The sequence below is a fragment of the Rutilus rutilus genome (assembly GCF_951802725.1).
Source record: "Rutilus rutilus genome assembly, chromosome: 9".
In the NCBI taxonomy this organism is placed as follows: Eukaryota; Metazoa; Chordata; class Actinopteri; order Cypriniformes; family Leuciscidae; genus Rutilus; species Rutilus rutilus.
This window is the reverse complement of record NC_140223.1, coordinates 7813455-7821702: the sequence shown is the minus strand read 5'-3', so window position 1 is coordinate 7821702 and position 8248 is coordinate 7813455. Positions and strand designations below refer to the sequence as shown.

The window sequence follows — 8248 nt, the reverse complement described above, 5'->3', positions numbered from 1 at the left end:
GCAGAACACTGTTTTCTTTGTTTCCAATTATTTCCAGACATAATGTTAATGCTGTACAGTAGTTGTGCTAACGGTAAAGCCGTTGGTTCAGTCCAAAATGGCGGCCGCGCTACCGAAGCGCCACCTAGTGGCTGTTGTCAAAACTGCAACGGAGTTTCGCCTCTTGTTACTTCTATACTCTTTGGTACAGGTACAGCGGTTCTCAATCACCATAGAACCGAGAACTGTTTCTTTTGGACACGTTCGATATTTAGAGCCCATGAGCTGGAGATACTGCGCATGAACCGAACTTTCTTTCGGCCAACTGATGCTGTGCTGACACAAGACCTTTATAGCTAGTCAGGTTGGGAGAACAAATCAGGAAGGTTTTAGGCTTCTAATTAGGTTAGTTGAAGTAGTTTATTATTAGCGGCGATGTTTAAACATTTGTCACTGCGAAGAGGAACGCGTAAAATGCCGCGCGAGGACTTCATGAATCGAGCGAGTTGGTGAATCATTTTCACTCAAAGGAACCGATTCGCTGCAATGAACTTTTCAACGTAAGCCAACCAAGACCCGCCTACATTTCTCTCCTCTCCTCTCTTCTCCTGCTCGATGTTCTAGTTCTCCAGCTTTCAACAAATTATGTGCGGCGCTTAGTCAAATGTGATCTGAGGATAAAATAATCAGCTGGATCTGCCGGTTAACGGTTATTACAGCTTTCTTCTTGATTGGCTTTATTATTGGTGAGTTTCTCTACCTTTTTAAGTATTTTTGATTATGTGCAATGCCTCTCGTGAGACAGGTTGTTTTTTAGACTGTCCTTTGTCCATCATTTTTCCATAAAAACATGTTGACACAAAGTAGCCATATTTCTTTAGAAATAGCAACTCATATGTTTATTAATTTTTCGTTGCTTATGGTCAAAATCAAACTGAGGTGTTTGATACCTGTTGGTCTCACCTGTCCAGATCTCCTGTGCTGCATTCCTCAGGTCTTGAATGTCTGGATTTAGGACAGGTGTGACTATACTGAGACCCCATAGATCTTTATTTAAATGCAGGTGTTAAATACCTTTTATTTGGATAAATATGTTTACAGATAAACAGTCTTGAAGAAATGATCAAGGGTCCCACAACCATGAAATATCAGATAATTTAAACATTTATTTTAAAGATCTGGGAAACTTATGGAAATATAAATCAGTGCGTCACCATTATGTTCAGTTCATAGACTTGTAGTTGTTTTCATTCGTCACCTGTGTTTCCCTCTCTGTTTTTCACCACCAATCTGTAACCATGGACACTGATCACCTTCCTCACAGCTGCCTGTCGTTTGTGTCATCACCACTGTGTATTTAGTTCCAGCCTGTATTCAGTTCAGTGTCTGACCCATGTAGGATGTACAGTAGGTGGCGGTAATACTCATAAGGAGTGAGCGGCCAGTAACAGGAAGAAGAAGAAGAAGAAGAAGAAGAAGAAGAAGAAGAAGAAGAAGAAGAAGAAGAAGTAGTTCAGTGTCTGAACCAGGCGGCAAGGAAGTCGGCCGCGTGCCACCATCTTGTAGCAGAACTTCACCTGCAGTTAGCATCCCATTGACTCCCATTCATTTTGGCGTCACTTTGACAGCGAATAACTTCACATCTGAGGCGTTTGAAGACTCCATTTGTCCATTATTTATTTCTAAAGAAACACGACAATGTATAAAATGCTCCATTACCTTGTAGCTTATGTTATGGCCCCGTAGAAGCAGTTTTTGTAAAAATAGGCTAACGATTGCGTCATAACCACGCGACTCTCTGTCGCACAGTAGAGAGATTACCGTATGGACAGGAGGAGAAGCTCGCGGGCAATCGGGGGGACGTGGAGGCAAAATGACAATATAATTAATCAGAATACCTAGCAAAAGTTTCTCCTGCTCCAAGCTTATGGACAGCTCCTACTCACACTCTCCGTCTCTGCAAGATTCGGAAGGGAATGATTCAGATTTCTCTTGGCACAGCTACTAGAAGACAGACGGGTTGCTCACGTGGTCCGTGTAACGCTTTGCTCGGTTTGAGTCTGCGCGTCAGGAAAGGAAGTGCTAAAAATCGCTAAAAATGGGCTTCACTTGTCTCAATTGAGTTCCAATGGGGTCGCTGTGTCCATTTCTTTTACTGTCTATGGTCTGAACACCAATATCAGCGCTTCAGGTGGAAGTTGGAGAAATGCCACTGACTCGAAGAAGGAAATTGAGGGCTAATTATTGGGCTAATTTACAAAGTCAAAAGGACACACATCGTACAAAAAGATTCTAAATGAAAGTTGGGAAAGCAGCAAAATTAAAAAGGAGGTATAATGTAATTTTGGATATAACAAAGGAGTTAGGAATCAATGATTGGGTCGTTATTTAATTCTAGCTGTTCCACAATGGTTATTACCTCAGCCTAGAGTTGATCTTTCTTTACTGAAACAGTTTAGTTTAAGTAAAAACATTTTTGATATGCAAGCTTATGTGAACATAAGAGATATGGGTATTACGTACAATTATTCACAGATGGGTCTAAAAATCCAGAGAACGGAAAATCAAGCTGTGCTTATTACATTCCAGAATTAAAAATTAAGGTGTTTAAAAGATTAACTGATCATTTATCGGTGTATGCAGCAGAAATGATGGCAATTTTGTTTGCATTACAGTGGATAGAGGAAGTCAATCCCATGACAATGCTAATTTGTTCAGATTCAAGTGCTGCTCTGAATAGTCTCAGAAGTGCAACGTCAAAATGTAGGGAGGATATTATGTATGACATTTTGTTATCTTTATATAGAGTAAGTAGTCTGGGGATTGATGTTCAGTTTTTATGGGTCCCAGCACACATTGGCATACAAGGGAATGAGATGGCAGATAATTTAGCTAAAAATGGGTTGAAAGTAAATCAGGTAGAGGTGGCAGTACCAGTTAGTAAAGTAGAGATTAAATCATATGTACGGAGCAAAATTAAGTTACAGTGGCCGAGTTTATGGGATAAGGAAAATAAAGGAAGACATTTATATAAGATACAGCAGAAAGTGGGGGAAGAAAAGTCAGTGGGGAAGAGCAGGAGAGAACAGTGTCAATTTAGCAGAATTAGACTAGGTCACACAAAGTTAAATGCATCTCTACATCTTATAGGAAAACATATACCTGGAAATTGTGAGACATGCAGTCAACTGGAAACTGTGGAACATGTGCTGTTTGAATGCACTAAATACTCAACTCAAAGACTGGCTTTAAGGAATGGATTGGAACATGAAGGAATTAAACAAATGGACATTACAACTATTTTCTCAAATAACTCTGGAAAGATGGTACTTAAACACATCTCATCTTTTTTACAACAAACTGGACTGAACACAAGGATTTAAGTAAAAGTAATTAAGATACAGTAGGTGGTGATAATGCTCCATATGGTCGCCAATAAAAAGAAGTAGTAGTTCAGTGTCTGGTATTGTTTGTCTATGTCTAACCTGATCTCCTGTTCCTGAGTTTATATTATTAAAGCGTTTGAAATTATCTTCTTCTTCTTCTTCTTCTTCTTCTTCTGAAATAAACTGAACTAAAATGAAATATTAAAAAACTTTAACTTATTGTATTTCAGCCGTTTGCCAAGATAACATTTTAGTACTGAAATATCAAACTTAAACTGAGTTAACTAATAAAAAAAAGACAAAAACACACAACAAAATTACTAAACCTTTAAAATTAAAATGCAAAATTTAAAAATAAAAGCTAGTTTAAAATATGAATAAATCAATAATGTTATCTCAATGACAGTAAATGTGTTTTAAGGACAGATAATGGATGGTCACTGAAACTCACCCCCCACAGGCTCATCTTCAGCTCAAACTCTTTTTCTCCATCAAAGATCAGACGCATTTTCAGCTGCAGAAAAAAATCATTCATCAGACAACAAAAGTACAGACCATTAATAAATAACATCACCACACTGGACAATGGCAAAAACACATATGTACATTATTTATGCAGCATCAGCATATCTTACATGATCTGTGTATCTATTAGCAGTAGCGAGTCCATACTTGCTCTGTAACAGTAATAATCAACAGCAGTGTAGCAGATCTAATCCGCCAAGACCAAATACATTAACATTACCATATTCAATAACATGCTAAAACTATCTGAGAGTTGCCATGATTGAAATGATTTTACACTTAAAACACTAAAAATCATGTGTAACATTATTATCCAATCACTTATTTTAACATGTGTGAATGATATAATCATTAGTAATGGAAGTAGTTTATTATTGTTAATATTTTTACATTACTGTTTTTATTCAATAATTTTTTTTCTTCTTCAATATATTTTTATTGAATCAGTTTAGCTGAACCTGAATGAAGGAGCAAAATCCAAGTAAAACAATGTTTCAAGGATTTTCTGTAAAATTGTTTATTTTTCTCAGGAAAGTTCAAGAAAAATCTCAATTATAATTAGACGTAAACTTGGGTAACACTTAAACTAATATTAACAAACATTACATGCATGTTTGTCAAGCAGTGTCAGCGTTGCATGTGTTCACAAATATCAGTTTAATATATTAATTATTAGTATTTAATAATAATTAATATAAAAAGTATGTATTGTTTCAGGAAAAAAAATAAGGCAAACAATTAAGTTATGTGACATTTTCCTTTACAAATAAATATATATTTTTTACATTAAATAATGTTTGGTGATGTATTATTATAATGCAAGAGTCCTTGATAAGGAGGATAGCACATGATTCATTGAGCTCTAGTAGGGGATGCAGTGCTGTCCAGTTCACAATAGCACATATACGTGACCCTGGACCACTAAACCAGTCACATTTTTTGAAATTGAGATTTGTACATCATCTGAAAGCTGAATAAATAATTGATGTATGGTTTGTTAGGATAGGATAATATTTTGCCGAGATAAAACTAATTGAACATCTGGAATCTGAGGGTGCAAAAAAATCGAAACACTGAGAAAATCTCCTTTAAAGTTGTCCATTTATTTTGGCGATTGTGCTGCATTCACTCACAAAAATAAATGTTTTATATATTTACGGTAGGAAATTTACTAAATATCTTCATGGAACATGATCTTTACTTAATATCCCAATGATTTTTGGCATAAAAGAAAAATCGTTAATTTGGACCCATACAATGTATTGTTGGCCATTGCCACAAATATACCCGTGCGACTTATGACTGGTTATGTCATCCAGGGTCACATATTAGTAGTGTATAAAACAGCTCTAGGTTACTTATGTTTATGTACCCCAGAATATTATAAGGATACAGGTTACAGGGCACATGTTATATTATTATCTAAACTAATCAGAAATCTAACATAAGACGACAGAAATCCATTTAATATGCAATATGCAGACTGAATATCAGGGTCACATATATGCATTATATTCAAGCAAGCTTATTATTTCTATTAACAACACTGCATATTTCTGACTCTGTTGTCTTTCTTACAGCACACAAGAAACCAGAGCCATGCATGCTCTCGTTTGGTCATGGAAACGTAAGAGTATGAATGTAAATAATAGATTTATACATATATAGCGCGGTATACAAATAATAAGTAACACTTTCGATTATGAATAAACTTTGTAACTAGATTAGTGAAACAAACACTCACCCTCCGGATTGATTTCTGGATCAAATCGCTGCCCGCACTCATATCACTGTTTTTTAGTTGTTGGCTTTAGAAATACTTGATACATTAAGAGGAATATGATAAAAATTAATATTGCAATTAGTAATTAACTGTATGTAGAGGCAGGAGGGGAAAAACAAGAAACCAGTAAAAGATTGTGAAGATTTATTTGGAAACATTAATAGATCATCATATACAAAATTGATTAATATTAAAAAAAAATTGACAGAAATAAATGTTCAGTGAAATTATTTGCATAATCTTTGTCTTCCTCTGCTGGTATAATTTACTTATAACACTTTTCCCAAGTTATAAAAAACTTATAACACTTTTCCCAACACTGTCTATATTGCACAATAAATCTATTGTCTAAGGCTTGTTTTCACTTTGCTTTAACCGTTTGCCACGTATTTTAAGTGTTTCACGATCTACATTGTGATCAATATCTAACAAATTTGAAACAATTCAAAGCTGCTGTTTTCAGCTCTCATTTTCATGAGCCATTACTATAAAACAAGAAACTGGTGTGAAGTCACACACACACATCAGTGTGATCGCTGTGTGTCTCTGTGTCTTCAGTCTCTGTAGCGGCTCTTTATTCACCATCAGCTGATCCTGAGGAAACTGAACTGACGTCTAAACACTGAGAGTCCTACAATAAAACACACAGACAGACACATGAGTATGAGACATTACTGAGTCACATCACATCTGGAGATCATTTCAGAAAAACACAGCCAGAGATATTAATAAAAAACTGGAATAGATTAATAACAGCAAATGATAAACAATTCTCACTTTATCACTCACACACACACACACACACACACACACACACACACACACACACACACACAATGTAAACACCTTAATCGAATGAGCTCGATCTGAATGAAATTTTAATCGGATTGGGTGGTTTATTGCTTTTCTAATCCGATCGAGAGGACATGTAAACACTTGATCAGGTTTAAAACCGAATATGGAAAGTACTGTGCGTGTGCAATGACGTAATGCCGTATGATGCGTACGAGCTGTTATAGTTGTTGAATGAAGTGTCATGAATGACCAACACAATCTCACGGCCTTCAGTCCTTCTTTCAGACTCTCATCCACAGGCTGTTTCGGGTGCAGGTAAGGGTGTTTTTACTGCGTGATAAATATAAGCAGCACGGCACAACGGTTCATGTGCTCATTGTCTCCTACACTGTAAAAACTAAAGGAGCCTCAAATATCCTGTCGGATACTCAAGGAACTTCAAAATGTAATTTAAGTGCCTCAAAGCTCTTTCTCCTATAGTAGGGTTACTGGAGGAGCATTGACAATCTTTGAGGTTCTTGCTGGAACTTATGGGATCCTTTAAGCACTTTGTATTTAGTTCAGAGGTTCTGGAGTCACCTTTTCATTACCATAAGACCTTGAAGTGCGAAAAATGGGTTATTGGAAGATCTTTTAACATTTCAGTGATTCCTGGAAGATCTCTTATGTAAAAGCCAGCATCTGGAGGAACCCAATGGTTCAATGAGGCCAGAACAAGATTATTATTATCCTATTATTATTATTATAGACTACTTAAGTTTTATTCAGTATACCCAGGTGAAAAAGCCGTACTATTAAATGTATTAAAAATGTACTCGAGTGTGTTTTAGTAGGCCTACAATACAAATTTACTTTAATGCATTTTTAATACATTTAACAGTGGCCTACGTCTCACCGTTTCACCTGGGTAGCTTACATTTATTTAGTGTACATGAATATCAGTCACATGACCTCTTACGTCATCCGCTCTTTTTCCAGTTTACTGCCGCCATCTTGAGTACCTACCGAGTAGTCTATGGTACTGACAAGCATTAGCTAGCTAGCTTGCTACTATTTACAGCCTCTTACGGATACAGTAAATGGCTACGAAAGACAACATTTCGACTGCCATGAAACGAAACGCTACTTTCAAAAAATAATATCGTTAGGGTGTGATCCCTACGCGATACCTGATGCATACTTCCAGCCTCTGTCCGCTGCTACCGAACTACCAATCTTGGCATTCAATGATATTATATGTTGATCCGACTATTTTAAGCGTGTATTTAAATGGTCCAGGGGCAGAACTTTTGCCAAGCGTGTCAGAGGTTCTGGGTTCTAATCCGCACTCATATAGTTTTTTTCTTTTTTTCTTAACAAAACCGATTATGTTTATCAGTGGTTGTATATCAGGCAGGGACACGTTTGTGTGCAGTTTGTTTTGTAATTTCACCGGAACGAATAGAGAGTCTCTCCACATTGAAGCGCGCGTGAAGTGAAGACTGTGCGCGAGCCACAAACAAACACAGTATCCGCGCCACTGATCGCAGCGGCAACGAGCACTTTGATCACTTGATTTCAGAAACAACACATTTCAGCACTAGATCGCCTCTTATTTAACAAACGAACGAAATTAATGCTCTGCTAGTTAACTGGAGATGTTTTGCTTATTTGTATTGGTACATTCGTGCGAGATGTTTTAAAAGTGGTGGGGACATGTCACAGACCACCCGCAAATTACGGCGTCTTTTTTCGTCCTGAGGTAGCCTGTAAAAGGATATTTTGGGGTCTCCTTTTTTGT

The 8248-nt window shown here is 36.8% G+C and overlaps 1 long non-coding RNA gene across 1 annotated transcript in view; it reads left to right on the top strand.

Moving 5' to 3' along the window:
* The first annotated feature begins 652 nt into the window (after positions 1-652).
* Positions 653-8248, top strand: part of LOC311296765 — a 120479-nt gene continuing 112883 nt past the window's right edge. The window contains exon 1 of the long non-coding RNA XR_014628699.1: positions 653-725. This is a non-coding gene — a long non-coding RNA (uncharacterized lncRNA). The remainder of the gene's footprint in view (positions 726-8248) is intronic.